The sequence below is a fragment of the Salvelinus alpinus genome, chromosome 2 (assembly GCF_045679555.1).
Source record: "Salvelinus alpinus chromosome 2, SLU_Salpinus.1, whole genome shotgun sequence".
Lineage (NCBI taxonomy): Eukaryota > Metazoa > Chordata > Actinopteri > Salmoniformes > Salmonidae > Salvelinus > Salvelinus alpinus.
In genome coordinates this window covers 117445740-117466846 of record NC_092087.1, presented here as the reverse complement: position 1 = coordinate 117466846, position 21107 = coordinate 117445740, and the positions used below count along the sequence as shown (strand labels likewise).

Sequence of the window (21107 nt, the reverse complement as noted above, 5' to 3'; positions counted from 1 at the left end):
CCTATGGTGTTACCCAGTCCTAAATGGACCCCTAGACCCTATGGTGTTACCCAGTCCTAAATGGACCTCTAGACCCTATGGTGTTACCCAGTCCTAAATGGACCTCTAGACCCTATGGTGTTACCCAGTCCTAAATGGACCCCTAGACATTATGGTGTTACCCAGTCCTAAATGGACCCCTAGACCCTATGGTGTTACCCAGTCCTAAATGGACCCCTAGACCCTATGGTGTTACCCAGTCCTAAATGGACCCCTAGACCCTATGGTGTTACCCAGTCCTAAATGGACCCCTAGACCCTATGGTGTTACCCAGTCCTAAATGGACCTCTAGACCCTATGGTGTTACCCAGTCCTAAATGGACCCCTAGACCCTATGGTGTTACCCAGTCCTAAATGGACCCCTAGACATTATGGTGTTACCCAGTCCTAAATGGACCCCTAGACCCTATGGTGTTACCCAGTCCTAAATGGACCTCTAGACCCTATGGTGTTACCCAGTCCTAAATGGACCCCTAGACCCTATGGTGTTACCCAGTCCTAAATGGACCCCTAGACCCTATGGTGTTACCCAGTCCTAAATGGACCTCTAGACCCTATGGTGTTACCCAGTCCTAAATGGACCTCTAGACCCTATGGTGTTACCCAGTCCTAAATGGACCTCTAGACCCTATGGTGTTACCCAGTCCTAAATGGACCTCTAGACCCTATGGTGTTACCCAGTCCTAAATGGACCTCTAGACCCTATGGTGTTACCCAGTCCTAAATGGACCTCTAGACCCTATGGTGTTAACCAGGCCTAAATGGACCTCTAGACCCTATGGTGTTACCCAGTCCTAAATGGACCTCTAGACCCTATGGTGTTACCCAGTCCTAAATGGACCCCTAGACCCTATGGTGTTACCCAGTCCTAAATGGACCCCTAGACCCTATGGTGTTACCCAGTCCTAAATGGACCCCTAGACACTATGGTGTTACCCAGTCCTAAATGGACCTCTAGACCCTATGGTGTTACCCAGTCCTAAATGGACCCCTAGACCCTATGGTGTTACCCAGTCCTAAATGGACCCCTAGACCCTATGGTGTTACCCAGTCCTAAATGGACCCCTAGACCCTATGGTGTTACCCAGTCCTAAATGGACCTCTAGACCCTATGGTGTTACCCAGTCCTAAATGGACCTCTAGACCCTATGGTGTTACCCAGTCCTAAATGGACCCCTAGACCCTATGGTGTTACCCAGTCCTAAATGGACCCCTAGACACTATGGTGTTACCCAGTCCTAAATGGACCTCTAGACCCTATGGTGTTACCCAGTCCTAAATGGACCCCTAGACCCTATGGTGTTACCCAGTCCTAAATGGACCCCTAGACCCTATGGTGTTACCCAGTCCTAAATGGACCTCTAGACCCTATGGTGTTACCCAGTCCTAAATGGACCTCTAGACCCTATGGTGTTACCCAGTCCTAAATGGACCTCTAGACCCTATGGTGTTACCCAGTCCTAAATGGACCTCTAGACCCTATGGTGTTACCCAGTCCTAAATGGACCCCTAGACCCTATGGTGTTACCCAGTCCTAAATGGACCTCTAGACCCTATGGTGTTACCCAGTCCTAAATGGACCTCTAGACCCTATGGTGTTACCCAGTCCTAAATGGACCTCTAGACCCTATGGTGTTACCCAGTCCTAAATGGACCCCTAGACCCTATGGTGTTACCCAGTCCTAAATGGACCCCTAGACCCTATGGTGTTACCCGGTCCTAAATGGACCTCTAGACCCTATGGTGTTACCCGGTCCTAAATGGACCTCTAGACCCTATGGTGTTACCCGGTCCTAAATGGACCTCTAGACCCTATGGTGTTACCCAGTCCTAAATGGACCTCTAGACCCTATGGTGTTACCCAGTCCTAAATGGACCTCTAGACCCTACGGTGTTACCCAGTCCTAAATGGACCTCTAGACCCTACGGTGTTACCCAGTCCTAAATGGACCCCTAGACCCTATGGTGTTACCCAGTCCTAAATGGACCCCTAGACCCTATGGTGTTACCCAGTCCTAAATGGACCTCTAGACCCTATGGTGTTACCCAGTCCTAAATGGACCCCTAGACCCTATGGTGTTACCCAGTCCTAAATGGACCTCTAGACCCTATGGTGTTACCCAGTCCTAAATGGACCTCTAGACCCTATGGTGTTACCCAGTCCTAAATGGACCTCTAGACCCTATGGTGTTACCCAGTCCTAAATGGACCCCTATGGTGTTACCCAGTCCTAAATGGACCCCTAGACCCTATGGTGTTACCCAGTCCTAAATGGACCTCTAGACCCTATGGTGTTACCCGGTCCTAAATGGACCTCTAGACCCTATGGTGTTACCCGGTCCTAAATGGACCCCTAGACCCTATGGTGTTACCCAGTCCTAAATGGACCCCTAGACCCTATGGTGTTACCCAGTCCTAAATGGACCTCTAGACCCTATGGTGTTACCCAGTCCTAAATGGACCCCTATGGTGTTACCCAGTCCTAAATGGACCCCTAGACCCTATGGTGTTACCCAGTCCTAAATGGACCCGTAGACCCTATGGTGTTACCCAGTCCTAAATGGACCCCTAGACCCTATGGTGTTACCCAGTCCTAAATGGACCCGTAGACCCTATGGTGTTACCCAGTCCTAAATGGACCCCTAGACCCTATGGTGTTACCCAGTCCTAAATGGACCTCTAGACCCTATGGTGTTACCCAGTCCTAAATGGACCTCTAGACCCTATGGTGTTACCCAGTCCTAAATGGACCCCTAGACCCTATGGTGTTACCCAGTCCTAAATGGACCTCTAGACCCTATGGTGTTACCCAGTCCTAAATGGACCTCTAGACCCTATGGTGTTACCCAGTCCTAAATGGACCTCTAGACCCTATGGTGTTACCCAGTCCTAAATGGACCTCTAGACCATATGGTGTTACCCAGTCCTAAATGGACCCCTAGACCCTATGGTGTTACCCAGTCCTAAATGGACCTCTAGACCCTATGGTGTTACCCAGTCCTAAATGGACCCCTAGACCCTATGGTGTTACCCAGTCCTAAATGGACCTCTAGACCCTATGGTGTTACCCAGTCCTAAATGGAACCCTAGACCCTATGGTGTTACCCAGTCCTAAATGGACCTCTAGACCCTACGGTGTTACCCAGTCCTAAATGGACCTCTAGACCCTACGGTGTTACCCAGTCCTAAATGGACCTCTAGACCCTATGGTGTTACCCAGTCCTAAATGGACCTCTAGACCCTATGGTGTTACCCAGTCCTAAATGGACCCCTATGGTGTTACCCAGTCCTAAATGGACCCCTAGACCCTATGGTGTTACCCAGTCCTAAATGGACCCGTAGACCCTATGGTGTTACCCAGTCCTAAATGGACCCCTAGACCCTATGGTGTTACCCAGTCCTAAATGGACCCGTAGACCCTATGGTGTTACCCAGTCCTAAATGGACCCCTAGACCCTATGGTGTTACCCAGTCCTAAATGGACATCTAGACCCTATGGTGTTACCCAGTCCTAAATGGACCTCTAGACCCTATGGTGTTACCCAGTCCTAAATGGAACCCTAGACCCTATGGTGTTACCCAGTCCTAAATGGACCTCTAGACCCTACGGTGTTACCCAGTCCTAAATGGACCTCTAGACCCTACGGTGTTACCCAGTCCTAAATGGACCTCTAGACCCTATGGTGTTACCCAGTCCTAAATGGACCTCTAGACCCTATGGTGTTACCCAGTCCTAAATGGACCCCTATGGTGTTACCCAGTCCTAAATGGACCCCTAGACCCTATGGTGTTACCCAGTCCTAAATGGACCCGTAGACCCTATGGTGTTACCCAGTCCTAAATGGACCCCTAGACCCTATGGTGTTACCCAGTCCTAAATGGACCCGTAGACCCTATGGTGTTACCCAGTCCTAAATGGACCCCTAGACCCTATGGTGTTACCCAGTCCTAAATGGACATCTAGACCCTATGGTGTTACCCAGTCCTAAATGGACCTCTAGACCCTATGGTGTTACCCAGTCCTAAATGGACCCCTAGACCCTATGGTGTTACCCAGTCCAAAATGGACCTCTAGACCCTATGGTGTTACCCAGTCCTAAATGGACCTCTAGACCCTATGGTGTTACCCAGTCCTAAATGGACCTCTAGACCCTATGGTGTTACCCAGTCCTAAATGGACCCCTAGACCCTATGGTGTTACCCAGTCCTAAATGGACCTCTAGACCCTATGGTGTTACCCAGTCCTAAATGGACCCCTAGACCCTATGGTGTTACCCAGTCCTAAATGGACCCGTAGACCCTATGGTGTTACCCAGTCCTAAATGGACCCCTAGACCCTATGGTGTTACCCAGTCCTAAATGGACATCTAGACCCTATGGTGTTACCCAGTCCTAAATGGACCTCTAGACCCTATGGTGTTACCCAGTCCTAAATGGAACCCTAGACCCTATGGTGTTACCCAGTCCTAAATGGACCTCTAGACCCTACGGTGTTACCCAGTCCTAAATGGACCTCTAGACCCTACGGTGTTACCCAGTCCTAAATGGACCTCTAGACCCTATGGTGTTACCCAGTCCTAAATGGACCTCTAGACCCTATGGTGTTACCCAGTCCTAAATGGACCCCTATGGTGTTACCCAGTCCTAAATGGACCCCTAGACCCTATGGTGTTACCCAGTCCTAAATGGACCCGTAGACCCTATGGTGTTACCCAGTCCTAAATGGACCCCTAGACCCTATGGTGTTACCCAGTCCTAAATGGACCCGTAGACCCTATGGTGTTACCCAGTCCTAAATGGACCCCTAGACCCTATGGTGTTACCCAGTCCTAAATGGACATCTAGACCCTATGGTGTTACCCAGTCCTAAATGGACCTCTAGACCCTATGGTGTTACCCAGTCCTAAATGGACCTCTAGACCCTATGGTGTTACCCAGTCCTAAATGGACCCCTAGACCCTATGGTGTTACCCAGTCCAAAATGGACCTCTAGACCCTATGGTGTTACCCAGTCCTAAATGGAGCTCTAGACCCTATGGTGTTACCCAGTCCTAAATGGACCTCTAGACCCTATGGTGTTACCCAGTCCTAAATGGACCCCTAGACCCTATGGTGTTACCCAGTCCTAAATGGACCTCTAGACCCTATGGTGTTACCCAGTCCTAAATGGACCCCTAGACCCTATGGTGTTACCCAGTCCTAAATGGACCTCTAGACCCTATGGTGTTACCCAGTCCTAAATGGACCCCTAGACCCTACGGTGTTACCCAGTCCTAAATGGACCTCTAGACCCTACGGTGTTACCCAGTCCTAAATGGACCTCTAGACCCTACGGTGTTACCCAGTCCTAAATGGACCCCTAGACCCTATGGTGTTACCCAGTCCTAAATGGACCTATAGACCCTATGGTGTTACCCAGTCCTAAATGGACCTCTAGACCCTATGGTGTTACCCAGTCCTAAATGGACCTCTAGACCCTATGGTGTTACCCAGTCCTAAATGGACCTCTAGACCCTATGGTGTTACCCAGTCCTAAATGGACCTCTAGACCCTATGGTGTTACCCAGTCCTAAATGGACCCCTAGACCCTATGGTGTTACCCAGCCCTAAATGGACCCCTAGACCCTATGGTGTTACCCAGTCCTAAATGGACCCCTAGACCCTATGGTGTTACCCAGTCCTAAATGGACCTCTAGACCCTATGGTGTTACCCAGTCCTAAATGGACCTCTAGACCCTATGGTGTTACCCAGTCCTAAATGGACCTCTAGACCCTATGGTGTTACCCAGTCCTAAATGGACCCCTATGGTGTTACCCAGTCCTAAATGGACCCCTAGACCCTATGGTGTTACCCAGTCCTAAATGGACCCGTAGACCCTATGGTGTTACCCAGTCCTAAATGGACCCCTAGACCCTATGGTGTTACCCAGTCCTAAATGGACCCGTAGACCCTATGGTGTTACCCAGTCCTAAATGGACCCCTAGACCCTATGGTGTTACCCAGTCCTAAATGGACCTCTAGACCCTATGGTGTTACCCAGTCCTAAATGGACCTCTAGACCCTATGGTGTTACCCAGTCCTAAATGGACCCCTAGACCCTATGGTGTTACCCAGTCCTAAATGGACCCCTAGACCCTATGGTGTTACCCAGTCCTAAATGGACCTCTAGACCCTATGGTGTTACCCAGTCCTAAATGGACCTCTAGACCCTATGGTGTTACCCAGTCCTAAATGGACCCCTAGACCCTATGGTGTTACCCAGTCCTAAATGGACCTCTAGACCCTATGGTGTTACCCAGTCCTAAATGGACCCCTAGACCCTACGGTGTTACCCAGTCCTAAATGGACCTCTAGACCCTACGGTGTTACCCAGTCCTAAATGGACCCCTAGACCCTACGGTGTTACCCAGTCCTAAATGGACCCCTAGACCCTACGGTGTTACCCAGTCCTAAATGGACCTCTAGACCCTACGGTGTTACCCAGTCCTAAATGGACCTCTAGACCCTACGGTGTTACCCAGTCCTAAATGGACCCCTAGACATTATGGTATTACCCAGTCCTAAATGGACCCCTAGACCCTATGGTGTTACCCAGTCCTAAATGGACCTCTAGACCATATGGTGTTACCCAGTCCTAAATGGACCTCTAGACCCTATGGTGTTACCCAGTCCTAAATGGACCCCTAGACCCTATGGTGTTACCCAGTCCTAAATGGACCCCTAGACCCTATGGTGTTACCCAGTCCTAAATGGACCCCTAGACCCTATGGTGTTAACCAGTCCTAAATGGACCTCTAGACCCTATGGTGTTACCCAGTCCTAAATGGACCTCTAGACCCTATGGTGTTACCCAGTCCTAAATGGACCTCTAGACCCTATGGTGTTACCAAGTCCTAAATGGACCTCTAGACCCTATGGTGTTAAAAAGTCCTAAATGGACCCCTAGACCCTATGGTGTTACCCAGTCCTAAATGGACCCCTAGACCCTATGGTGTTACCCAGTCCTAAATGGACCCCTAGACCCTATGGTGTTACCCAGTCCTAAATGGACCTCTAGACCCTATGGTGTTACCCAGTCCTAAATGGACCCCTAGACCCTATGGTGTTACCCAGTCCTAAATGGACCCCTAGACCCTATGGTGTTACCCAGTCCTAAATGGACCCCTAGACCCTATGGTGTTACCCAGTCCTAAATGGACCCCTAGACCCTATGGTGTTACCCAGTCCTAAATGGACCTCTAGACCCTACGGTGTTACCCAGTCCTAAATGGACCCCTAGACCCTATGGTGTTACCCAGTCCTAAATGGACCTCTAGCCCCTATGGTGTTACCCAGTCCTAAATGGACCCCTAGACCCTATGGTGTTACCCAGTCCTAAATGGACCTCTAGACCCTATGGTGTTACCCAGTCCTAAATGGACCTCTAGACCCTATGGTGTTACCCAGTCCTAAATGGAACTCTAGACCCTATGGTGTTACCCAGTCCTAAATGGACCCCTATGGTGTTACCCAGTCCTAAATGGACCCCTAGACCCTATGGTGTTACCCAGTCCTAAATGGACCTCTAGACCCTATGGTGTTACCCGGTCCTAAATGGACCTCTAGACCCTATGGTGTTACCCGGTCCTAAATGGACCCCTAGACCCTATGGTGTTACCCGGTCCTAAATGGACCCCTAGACCCTATGGTGTTACCCAGTCCTAAATGGACCTCTAGACCCTATGGTGTTACCCAGTCCTAAATGGACCTCTAGACCCTATGGTGTTACCCAGTCCTAAATGGACCTCTAGACCCTATGGTGTTACCCAGTCCTAAATGGACCCCTATGGTGTTACCCAGTCCTAAATGGACCCCTAGACCCTATGGTGTTACCCAGTCCTAAATGGACCCGTAGACCCTATGGTGTTACCCAGTCCTAAATGGACCCCTAGACCCTATGGTGTTACCCAGTCCTAAATGGACCCGTAGACCCTATGGTGTTACCCAGTCCTAAATGGACCCCTAGACCCTATGGTGTTACCCAGTCCTAAATGGACCACTAGACCCTATGGTGTTACCCAGTCCTAAATGGACCTCTAGACCCTATGGTGTTACCCAGTCCTAAATGGACCTCTAGACCCTATGGTGTTACCCAGTCCTAAATGGACCCCTATGGTGTTACCCAGTCCTAAATGGACCCCTAGACCCTATGGTGTTACCCAGTCCTAAATGGACCCGTAGACCCTATGGTGTTACCCAGTCCTAAATGGACCCCTAGACCCTATGGTGTTACCCAGTCCTAAATGGACCCGTAGACCCTATGGTGTTACCCAGTCCTAAATGGACCCCTAGACCCTATGGTGTTACCCAGTCCTAAATGGACCTCTAGACCCTATGGTGTTACCCAGTCCTAAATGGACCTCTAGACCCTATGGTGTTACCCAGTCCTAAATGGACCTCTAGACCCTATGGTGTTACCCAGTCCTAAATGGACCTCTAGACCCTATGGTGTTACCCAGTCCTAAATGGACCCCTAGACCCTATGGTGTTACCCAGTCCTAAATGGACCTCTAGACCCTATGGTGTTACCCAGTCCTAAATGGACCCCTAGACCCTACGGTGTTACCCAGTCCTAAATGGACCTCTAGACCCTACGGTGTTACCCAGTCCTAAATGGACCCCTAGACCCTACGGTGTTACCCAGTCCTAAATGGACCTCTAGACCCTACGGTGTTACCCAGTCCTAAATGGACCTCTAGACCCTACGGTGTTACCCAGTCCTAAATGGACCCCTAGACCCTATGGTGTTACCCAGTCCTAAATGGACCTATAGACCCTATGGTGTTACCCAGTCCTAAATGGACCTATAGACCCTATGGTGTTACCCAGTCCTAAATGGACCCCTAGACCCTATGGTGTTACCCAGTCCTAAATGGACCCGTAGACCCTATGGTGTTACCCAGTCCTAAATGGACCCCTAGACCCTATGGTGTTACCCAGTCCTAAATGGACCCGTAGACCCTATGGTGTTACCCAGTCCTAAATGGACCCCTAGACCCTATGGTGTTACCCAGTCCTAAATGGACCTCTAGACCCTATGGTGTTACCCAGTCCTAAATGGACCTCTAGACCCTATGGTGTTACCCAGTCCTAAATGGACCTCTAGACCCTATGGTGTTACCCAGTCCTAAATGGACCTCTAGACCCTATGGTGTTACCCAGTCCTAAATGGACCCCTAGACCCTATGGTGTTACCCAGTCCTAAATGGACCTCTAGACCCTATGGTGTTACCCAGTCCTAAATGGACCCCTAGACCCTACGGTGTTACCCAGTCCTAAATGGACCTCTAGACCCTACGGTGTTACCCAGTCCTAAATGGACCCCTAGACCCTACGGTGTTACCCAGTCCTAAATGGACCTCTAGACCCTACGGTGTTACCCAGTCCTAAATGGACCTCTAGACCCTACGGTGTTACCCAGTCCTAAATGGACCCCTAGACCCTATGGTGTTACCCAGTCCTAAATGGACCTATAGACCCTATGGTGTTACCCAGTCCTAAATGGACCTATAGACCCTATGGTGTTACCCAGTCCTAAATGGACCTCTAGACCCTATGGTGTTACCCAGTCCTAAATGGACCTCTAGACCCTATGGTGTTACCCAGTCCTAAATGGACCTCTAGACCCTATGGTGTTACCCAGTCCTAAATGGACCTCTAGACCCTATGGTGTTACCCAGTCCTAAATGGACCTCTAGACCCTATGGTGTTACCCAGTCCTAAATGGACCTCTAGACCCTATGGTGTTACCCAGTCCTAAATGGACCTCTAGACCCTATGGTGTTACCCAGTCCTAAATGGACCTCTAGACCCTATGGTGTTACCCAGTCCTAAATGGACCTCTAGACCCTATGGTGTTACCCAGTCCTAAATGGACCTCTAGACCCTATGGTGTTACCCAGTCCTAAATGGACCTCTAGACCCTATGGTGTTACCCAGTCCTAAATGGACCCCTAGACCCTATGGTGTTACCCAGTCCTAAATGGACCCCTAGACCCTATGGTGTTACCCAGTCCTAAATGGACCTCTAGACCCTATGGTGTTACCCAGTCCTAGATGGACCTCTAGACCCTATGGTGTTACCCAGTCCTAAATGGACCTCTAGACCCTATGGTGTTACCCAGTCCTAAATGGACCCCTAGACCCTATGGTGTTACCCAGTCCTAAATGGACCCCTATGGTGTTACCCAGTCCTAAATGGACCCCTAGACCCTATGGTGTTACCCAGTCCTAAATGGACCCCTAGACCCTATGGTGTTACCCAGTCCTAAATGGACCCCTAGACCCTATGGTGTTACCCAGTCCTAAATGGACCCCTAGACCCTATGGTGTTACCCAGTCCTAAATGGACCCCTAGACCCTATGGTGTTACCCAGTCCTAAATGGACCTCTAGACCCTATGGTGTTACCCAGTCCTAAATGGACCTCTATGGTGTTACCCAGTCCTAAATGGACCCCTAGACCATATGGTGTTACCCAGTCCAAAATGGACCTCTAGACCCTATGGTGTTACCCAGTCCTAAATGGACACCTTGACCCTATGGTGTTACCCAGTCCTAAATGGACCTCTAGACCCTATGGTGTTACCCAGTCCTAAATGGACCCCTAGACCCTATGGTGTTACCCAGTCCTAAATGGACCCCTAGACCCTATGGTGTTACCCAGTCCTAAATGGACCCCTATGGTGTTACCCAGTCCTAAATGGACCCCTAGACCCTATGGTGTTACCCAGTCCTAAATGGACCCCTAGACCCTATGGTGTTACCCAGTCCTAAATGGACCCCTAGACCCTATGGTGTTACCCAGTCCTAAATGGACCTCTAGACCCTATGGTGTTACCCAGTCCTAAATGGACCTCTATGGTGTTACCCAGTCCTAAATGGACCCCTAGACCCTATGGTGTTACCCAGTCCTAAATGGACCTCTAGACCCTATGGTGTTACCCAGTCCTAAATGGACACCTTGACCCTATGGTGTTACCCAGTCCTAAATGGACCTCTAGACCCTATGGTGTTACCCAGTCCTAAATGGAACCCTAGACCCTATGGTGTTACCCAGTCCTAAATGGACCCCTAGACCCTATGGTGTTACCCAGTCCTAAATGGACCCCTATGGTGTTACCCAGTCCTAAATGGACCCCTAGACCCTATGGTGTTACCCAGTCCTAAATGGACCCCTAGACCCTATGGTGTTACCCAGTCCTAAATGGACCCCTAGACCCTATGGTGTTACCCAGTACTAAATGGACCCCTAGACCCTATGGTGTTACCCAGTCCTAAATGGACCTCTAGACCCTATGGTGTTACCCAGTCCTAAATGGACCTCTATGGTGTTACCCAGTCCTAAATGGACCCCTAGACCCTATGGTGTTACCCAGTCCTAAATGGACCCCTAGACCCTATGGTGTTACCCAGTCCTAAATGGACCTCTAGACCCTATGGTGTTACCCAGTCCTAAATGGACCTCTAGACCCTATGGTGTTACCCAGTCCTAAATGGACCTCTAGACCCTATGGTGTTACCCAGTCCAAAATGGACCTCTAGACCCTATGGTGTTACCCAGTCCTAAATGGACCTCTAGACCCTATGGTGTTAACCAGGCCTAAATGGACCTCTAGACCCTATGGTGTTACCAAGTCCTAAATGGACCTCTAGACCCTATGGTGTTACCCAGTCCTAAATGGACCCCTAGACCCTATGGTGTTACCCAGTCCTAAATGGACCCCTAGACCCTATGGTGTTACCCAGTCCTAAATGGACCTCTAGACCCTATGGTGTTACCCAGTCCTAAATGGACCCCTAGACCCTATGGTGTTACCCAGTCCTAAATGGACCCCTAGACCCTATGGTGTTACCCAGTCCTAAATGGACCCCTAGACCCTATGGTGTTACCCAGTCCTAAATGGACCCCTAGACCCTATGGTGTTACCCAGTCCTAAATGGACCTCTAGACCCTACGGTGTTACCCAGTCCTAAATGGACCCCTAGACCCTATGGTGTTACCCAGTCCTAAATGGACCTCTAGCCCCTATGGTGTTACCCAGTCCTAAATGGACCCCTAGACCCTATGGTGTTACCCAGTCCTAAATGGACCTCTAGACCCTATGGTGTTACCCAGTCCTAAATGGACCTCTAGACCCTATGGTGTTACCCAGTCCTAAATGGACCTCTAGACCCTTAGGTGTTACCCAGTCCTAAATGGACCTCTAGACCCTATGGTGTTACCCAGTCCTAAATGGACCCCTATGGTGTTACCCAGTCCTAAATGGACCCCTAGACCCTATGGTGTTACCCAGTCCTAAATGGACCTCTAGACCCTATGGTGTTACCCGGTCCTAAATGGACCTCTAGACCCTATGGTGTTACCCGGTCCTAAATGGACCCCTAGACCCTATGGTGTTACCCGGTCCTAAATGGACCCCTAGACCCTATGGTGTTACCCAGTCCTAAATGGACCTCTAGACCCTATGGTGTTACCCAGTCCTAAATGGACCTCTAGACCCTATGGTGTTACCCAGTCCTAAATGGACCCCTAGACCCTATGGTGTTACCCAGTCCTAAATGGACCCCTAGACCCTATGGTGTTACCCAGTCCTAAATGGACCTCTAGACCCTATGGTGTTACCCAGTCCTAAATGGACCCCTAGACCCTATGGTGTTACCCAGTCCTAAATGGACCCCTAGACCCTATGGTGTTACCCAGTCCTAAATGGACCTCTAGACCCTATGGTGTTACCCAGTCCTAAATGGACCTCTAGACCCTATGGTGTTACCCAGTCCTAAATGGACCTCTAGACCCTATGGTGTTACCCAGTCCTAAATGGACCTCTAGACCCTATGGTGTTACCCAGTCCTAAATGGACCTCTAGACCCTATGGTGTTACCCAGTCCTAAATGGACCTCTAGACCCTATGGTGTTACCCAGTCCTAAATGGACCCCTAGACCCTATGGTGTTACCCAGTCCTAAATGGACCCCTAGACCCTATGGTGTTACCCAGTCCTAAATGGACCTCTAGACCCTATGGTGTTACCCAGTCCTAGATGGACCTCTAGACCCTATGGTGTTACCCAGTCCTAAATGGACCTCTAGACCCTATGGTGTTACCCAGTCCTAAATGGACCCCTAGACCCTATGGTGTTACCCAGTCCTAAATGGACCCCTATGGTGTTACCCAGTCCTAAATGGACCCCTAGACCCTATGGTGTTACCCAGTCCTAAATGGACCCCTAGACCCTATGGTGTTACCCAGTCCTAAATGGACCCCTAGACCCTATGGTGTTACCCAGTCCTAAACGGACCCCTAGACCCTATGGTGTTACCCAGTCCTAAATGGACCCCTAGACCCTATGGTGTTACCCAGTCCTAAATGGACCTCTAGACCCTATGGTGTTACCCAGTCCTAAATGGACCTCTATGGTGTTACCCAGTCCTAAATGGACCCCTAGACCCTATGGTGTTACCCAGTCCAAAATGGACCTCTAGACCCTATGGTGTTACCCAGTCCTAAATGGACACCTTGACCCTATGGTGTTACCCAGTCCTAAATGGACCTCTAGACCCTATGGTGTTACCCAGTCCTAAATGGACCCCTAGACCCTATGGTGTTACCCAGTCCTAAATGGACCCCTAGACCCTATGGTGTTACCCAGTCCTAAATGGACCCCTAGACCCTATGGTGTTACCCAGTCCTAAATGGACCCCTATGGTGTTACCCAGTCCTAAATGGACCCCTAGACCCTATGGTGTTACCCAGTCCTAAATGGACCCCTAGACCCTATGGTGTTACCCAGTCCTAAATGGACCCCTAGACCCTATGGTGTTACCCAGTCCTAAATGGACCTCTAGACCCTATGGTGTTACCCAGTCCTAAATGGACCTCTATGGTGTTACCCAGTCCTAAATGGACCCCTAGACCCTATGGTGTTACCCAGTCCTAAATGGACCTCTAGACCCTATGGTGTTACCCAGTCCTAAATGGACACCTTGACCCTATGGTGTTACCCAGTCCTAAATGGACACCTTGACCCTATGGTGTTACCCAGTCCTAAATGGACCTCTAGACCCTATGGTGTTACCCAGTCCTAAATGGAACCCTAGACCCTATGGTGTTACCCAGTCCTAAATGGACCCCTAGACCCTATGGTGTTACCCAGTCCTAAATGGACCCCTATGGTGTTACCCAGTCCTAAATGGACCCCTAGACCCTATGGTGTTACCCAGTCCTAAATGGACCCCTAGACCCTATGGTGTTACCCAGTCCTAAATGGACCCCTAGACCCTATGGTGTTACCCAGTACTAAATGGACCCCTAGACCCTATGGTGTTACCCAGTCCTAAATGGACCTCTAGACCCTATGGTGTTACCCAGTCCTAAATGGACCTCTATGGTGTTACCCAGTCCTAAATGGACCCCTAGACCCTATGGTGTTACCCAGTCCTAAATGGACCTCTAGACCCTATGGTGTTACCCAGTCCTAAATGGACACCTTGACCCTATGGTGTTACCCAGTCCTAAATGGACCTCTAGACCCTATGGTGTTACCCAGTCCTAAATGGACCCCTAGACCCTATGGTGTTACCCAGTCCTAAATGGACCCCTAGACCCTATGGTGTTACCCAGTCCTAAATGGACCCCTAGACCCTATGGTGTTACCCAGTCCTAAATGGACCCATAGACCCTATGGTGTTACCCAGTCCTAAATGGACCCCTAGACCCTATGGTGTTACCCAGTCCTAAATGGACCTCTAGACCCTATGGTGTTACCCAGTCCTAAATGGACCCCTAGACCCTATGGTGTTACCCAGTCCTAAATGGACCTCTAGACCCTATGGTGTTACCCAGTCCTAAATGGACCCCTAGACCCTATGGTGTTACCCAGTCCTAAATGGACCCCTACACCCTATGGTGTTACCCAGTCCTAAATGGACCCCTAGACCCTATGGTGTTACCCAGTCCTAAATGGACCCCTAGACCCTATGGTGTTACCCAGTCCTAAATGGACCCCTAGACCCTATGGTGTTACCCAGTCCTAAATGGACCCCTAGACCCTATGGTGTTACCCAGTCCTAAATGGACCCCTAGACCCTATGGTGTTACCCAGTCCTAAATGGACCCCTAGACCCTATGGTGTTACCCAGTCCTAAATGGACCCCTAGACCCTATGGTGTTACCCAGTCCTAAATGGACCCCTAGACCCTATGGTGTTACCCAGTCCTAAATGGACCCCTAGACCCTATGGTGTTACCCAGTCCTAAATGGACCCCTAGACCCTATGGTGTTACCCAGTCCTAAATGGACCTCTAGACCCTATGGTGTTACCCAGTCCTAAATGGACCTCTAGACCCTATGGTGTTACCCAGTCCTAAATGGACCCCTAGACCCTATGGTGTTACCCAGTCCTAAATGGACCTCTAGACCCTATGGTGTTACCCAGTCCTAAATGGACCTCTAGACCCTATGGTGTTACCCAGTCCGAAATGGACCCCTAGACCCTATGGTGTTACCCAGTCCTAAATGGACCTCTAGACCCTATGGTGTTACCCAGTCCTAAATGGACCTCTATGGTGTTACCCAGTCCTAAATGGACCCCTAGACCCTATGGTGTTACCCAGTCCTAAATGGACCTCTAGACCCTATGGTGTTACCCAGTCCTAAATGGACACCTTGACCCTATGGTGTTACCCAGTCCTAAATGGACCTCTAGACCCTATGGTGTTACCCAGTCCTAAATGGAACCCTAGACCCTATGGTGTTACCCAGTCCTAAATGGACCCCTAGACCCTATGGTGTTACCCAGTCCTAAATGGACCCCTATGGTGTTACCCAGTCCTAAATGGACCCCTAGACCCTATGGTGTTACCCAGTCCTAAATGGACCCCTAGACCCTATGGTGTTACCCAGTCCTAAATGGACCCCTAGACCCTATGGTGTTACCCAGTACTAAATGGACCCCTAGACCCTATGGTGTTACCCAGTCCTAAATGGACCTCTAGACCCTATGGTGTTACCCAGTCCTAAATGGACCTCTATGGTGTTACCCAGTCCTAAATGGACCCCTAGACCCTATGGTGTTACCCAGTCCTAAATGGACCTCTAGACCCTATGGTGTTACCCAGTCCTAAATGGACACCTTGACCCTATGGTGTTACCCAGTCCTAAATGGACCTCTAGACCCTATGGTGTTACCCAGTCCTAAATGGACCCCTAGACCCTATGGTGTGACCCAGTCCTAAATGGACCCCTAGACCCTATGGTGTTACCCAGTCCTAAATGGACCCCTAGACCCTATGGTGTTACCCAGTCCTAAATGGACCCCTAGACCCTATGGTGTTACCCAGTCCTAAATGGACCCCTAGACCCTATGGTGTTACCCAGTCCTAAATGGACCCCTAGACCCTATGGTGTTACCCAGTCCTAAATGGACCCCTAGACCCTATGGTGTTACCCAGTCCTAAATGGACCCCTAGACCCTATGGTGTTACCCAGTCCTAAATGGACCTCTAGACCCTATGGTGTTACCCAGTCCTAAATGGACCCCTAGACCCTATGGTGTTACCCAGTCCTAAATGGACCCCTAGACCCTATGGTGTTACCCAGTCCTAAATGGACCCCTAGACCCTATGGTGTTACCCAGTCCTAAATGGACCCCTAGACCCTATGGTGTTACCCAGTCCTAAATGGACCCCTAGACCCTATGGTGTTACCCAGTCCTAAATGGACCCCTAGACCCTATGGTGTTACCCAGTCCTAAATGGACCCCTAGACCCTATGGTGTTACCCAGTCCTAAATGGACCCCTAGACCCTATGGTGTTACCCAGTCCTAAATGGACCCCTAGACCCTATGGTGTTACCCAGTCCTAAATGGACCCCTAGACCCTATGGTGTTACCCAGTCCTAAATGGACCCCTAGACCCTATGGTGTTACCCAGTCCTAAATGGACCTCTAGACCCTATGGTGTTACCCAGTCCTAAATGGACCTCTAGACCCTATGGTGTTACCCAGTCCTAAATGGACCTCTAGACCCTATGGTGTTACCCAGTCCTAAATGGACCCCTAGACCCTATGGTGTTACCCAGTCCTAAATGGACCTCTAGACCCTATGGTGTTACCCAGTCCTAAATGGACCTCTAGACCCTATGGTGTTACCCAGTCCGAAATGGACCCCTAGACCCTATGGTGTTACCCAGTCCTAAATGGACCTCTAGACCCTATGGTGTTACCCAGTCCGAAATGGACCCCTAGACCCTATGGTGTTACCCAGTCCTAAATGGACCTCTAGACCCTATGGTGTTACCCAGTCCTAAATGGACCTCTAGACCCTATGGTGTTACCCAGTCCTAAATGGACCCCTAGACCCTATGGTGTTACCCAGTCCTAAATGGACCTCTAGACCCTATGGTGTTACCCAGTCCTAAATGGACCTCTAGACCCTATGGTGTTACCCAGTCCTAAATGGACCTCTAGACCCTATGGTGTTACCCAGTCCTAAATGGACCTCTAGACCCTATGGTGTTACCCAGTCCTAAATGGACCCCTAGACCCTATGGTGTTACCCAGTCCTAAATGGACCTCTAGACCCTATGGTGTTACCCAGTCCTAAATGGACCCCTAGACCCTATGGTGTTACCCAGTCCTAAATGGACCTCTAGACCCTATGGTGTTACCCAGTCCTAAATGGACCCCTAGACCCTATGGTGTTACCCAGTCCTAAATGGACCTCTAGACCCTATGGTGTTACCCAGTCCTAAATGGACCTCTAGACCCTATGGTGTTACCCAGTCCTAAATGGACCTCTATGGTGTTACCCAGTCCTAAATGGACCCCTAGACCCTATGGTGTTACCCAGTCCTAAATGGACCTCTAGACCCTATGGTGTTACCCAGTCCTAAATGGACACCTTGACCCTATGGTGTTACCCAGTCCTAAATGGACCTCTAGACCCTATGGTGTTACCCAGTCCTAAATGGACCCCTAGACCCTATGGTGTTACCCAGTCCTAAATGGACCCCTAGACCCTATGGTGTTACCCAGTCCTAAATGGACCTCTAGATCCTATGGTGTTACCCAGTCCTAAATGGACCCCTAGACCCTATGGTGTTACCCAGTCCTAAATGGACCCCTAGACCCTATGGTGTTACCCAGTCCTAAATGGACCCCTAGACCCTATGGTGTTACCCAGTCCTAAATGGACCCCTAGACCCTATGGTGTTACCCAGTCCTAAATGGACCCCTAGACCCTATGGTGTTACCCAGTCCTAAATGGACCCCTAGACCCTATGGTGTTACCCAGTCCTAAATGGACCTCTAGACCCTATGGTGTTACCCAGTCCTAAATGGACCCCTAGACCCTATGGTGTTACCCAGTCCTAAATGGACCCCTAGACCCTATGGTGTTACCCAGTCCTAAATGGACCCCTAGACCCTATGGTGTTACCCAGTCCTAAATGGACCCCTAGACCCTATGGTGTTACCCAGTCCTAAATGGACCCCTAGACCCTATGGTGTTACCCAGTCCTAAATGGACCCCTAGACCCTATGGTGTTACCCAGTCCTAAATGGACCCCTAGACCCTATGGTGTTACCCAGTCCTAAATGGACCCCTAGACCCTATGGTGTTACCCAGTCCTAAATGGACCTCTAGACCCTATGGTGTTACCCAGTCCTAAATGGACCCCTAGACCCTATGGTGTTACCCAGTCCTAAATGGACCCCTAGACCCTATGGTGTTACCCAGTCCTAAATGGACCCCTAGACCCTATGGTGTTACCCAGTCCTAAATGGACCCCTAGACCCTATGGTGTTACCCAGTCCTAAATGGACCCCTAGACCCTATGGTGTTACCCAGTCCTAAATGGACCCCTAGACCCTATGGTGTTACCCAGTCCTAAATGGACCCCTAGACCCTATGGTGTTACCCAGTCCTAAATGGACCCCTAGACCCTATGGTGTTACCCAGTCCTAAATGGACCTCTAGACCCTATGGTGTTACCCAGTCCTAAATGGACCTCTAGACCCTATGGTGTTACCCAGTCCTAAATGGACCTCTATGGTGTTACCCAGTCCTAAATGGACCCCTAGACCCTATGGTGTTACCCAGTCCTAAATGGACCTCTAGACCCTATGGTGTTACCCAGTCCTAAATGGACACCTTGACCCTATGGTGTTACCCAGTCCTAAATGGACCTCTAGACCCTATGGTGTTACCCAGTCCTAAATGGACCCCTAGACCCTATGGTGTTACCCAGTCCTAAATGGACCCCTAGACCCTATGGTGTTACCCAGTCCTAAATGGACCTCTAGACCCTATGGTGTTACCCAGTCCTAAATGGACCCCTAGACCCTATGGTGTTACCCAGTCCTAAATGGACCCCTAGACCCTATGGTGTTACCCAGTCCTAAATGGACCCCTAGACCCTATGGTGTTACCCAGTCCTAAATGGACCCCTAGACCCTATGGTGTTACCCAGTCCTAAATGGACCCCTAGACCCTATGGTGTTACCCAGTCCTAAATGGACCTCTAGACCCTATGGTGTTACCCAGTCCTAAATGGACCCCTAGACCCTATGGTGTTACCCAGTCCTAAATGGACCCCTAGACCCTATGGTGTTACCCAGTCCTAAATGGACCCCTAGACCCTATGGTGTTACCCAGTCCTAAATGGACCCCTAGACCCTATGGTGTTACCCAGTCCTAAATGGACCCCTAGACCCTATGGTGTTACCCAGTCCTAAATGGACCCCTAGACCCTATGGTGTTACCCAGTCCTAAATGGACCCCTAGACCCTATGGTGTTACCCAGTCCTAAATGGACCCCTAGACCCTATGGTGTTACCCAGTCCTAAATGGACCCCTAGACCCTATGGTGTTACCCAGTCCTAAATGGACCCCTAGACCCTATGGTGTTACCCAGTCCTAAATGGACCCCTAGACCCTATGGTGTTACCCAGTCCTAAATGGACCCCTAGACCCTATGGTGTTACCCAGTCCTAAATGGACCTCTAGACCCTATGGTGTTACCCAGTCCTAAATGGACCTCTAGACCCTATGGTGTTACCCAGTCCTAAATGGACCTCTAGACCCTATGGTGTTACCCAGTCCTAAATGGACCCCTAGACCCTATGGTGTTACCCAGTCCTAAATGGACCTCTAGACCCTATGGTGTTACCCAGTCCTAAATGGACCTCTAGACCCTATGGTGTTACCCAGTCCGAAATGGACCCCTAGACCCTATGGTGTTACCCAGTCCTAAATGGACCTCTAGACCCTATGGTGTTACCCAGTCCTAAATGGACCCCTAGACCCTATGGTGTTACCCAGTCCTAAATGGACCTCTAGACCCTATGGTGTTACCCAGTCCTAAATGGACCTCTAGACCCTATGGTGTTATCCAGTCCTAAATGGACCCCTAGACCCTATGGTGTTACCCAGTCCTAAATGGACCTCTAGACCCTATGGTGTTACCCAGTCCTAAATGGACCTCTAGACCCTATGGTGTTACCCAGTCCTAAATGGACCTCTAGACCCTATGGTGTTACCCAGTCCTAAATGGACCTCTAGACCCTATGGTGTTACCCAGTCCTAAATGGACCCCTAGACCCTATGGTGTTACCCAGTCCTAAATGGACCTCTAGACCCTATGGTGTTACCCAGTCCTAAATGGACCCCTAGACCCTATGGTGTTACCCAGTCCTAAATGGACCTCTAGACCCTATGGTGTTACCCAGTCCTAAATGGACCCCTAGACCCTATGGTGTTACCCAGTCCTAAATGGACCTCTAGACCCTATGGTGTTACCCAGTCCTAAATGGACCTCTAGACCCTATGGTGTTACCCAGTCCTAAATGGACCTCTAGACCCTATGGTGTTACCCAGTCCTAAATGGACCCCTAGACCCTATGGTGTTACCCAGTCCTAAATGGACCCCTAGACCCTATGGTGTTACCCAGTCCTAAATGGACCCCTAGACCCTATGGTGTTACCCAGTCCTAAATGGACCCCTAGACCCTATGGTGTTACCCAGTCCT

General features: G+C 50.1%; 1 protein-coding gene across 1 annotated transcript in view; it reads right to left on the bottom strand.

The window, feature by feature from the left end:
• The window catches only part of LOC139542314 (uncharacterized), a 56382-nt gene that overhangs the window by 15440 nt on the left and 19835 nt on the right, over positions 1-21107 (bottom strand). The gene's annotated exons all lie outside the window — the stretch shown is intronic.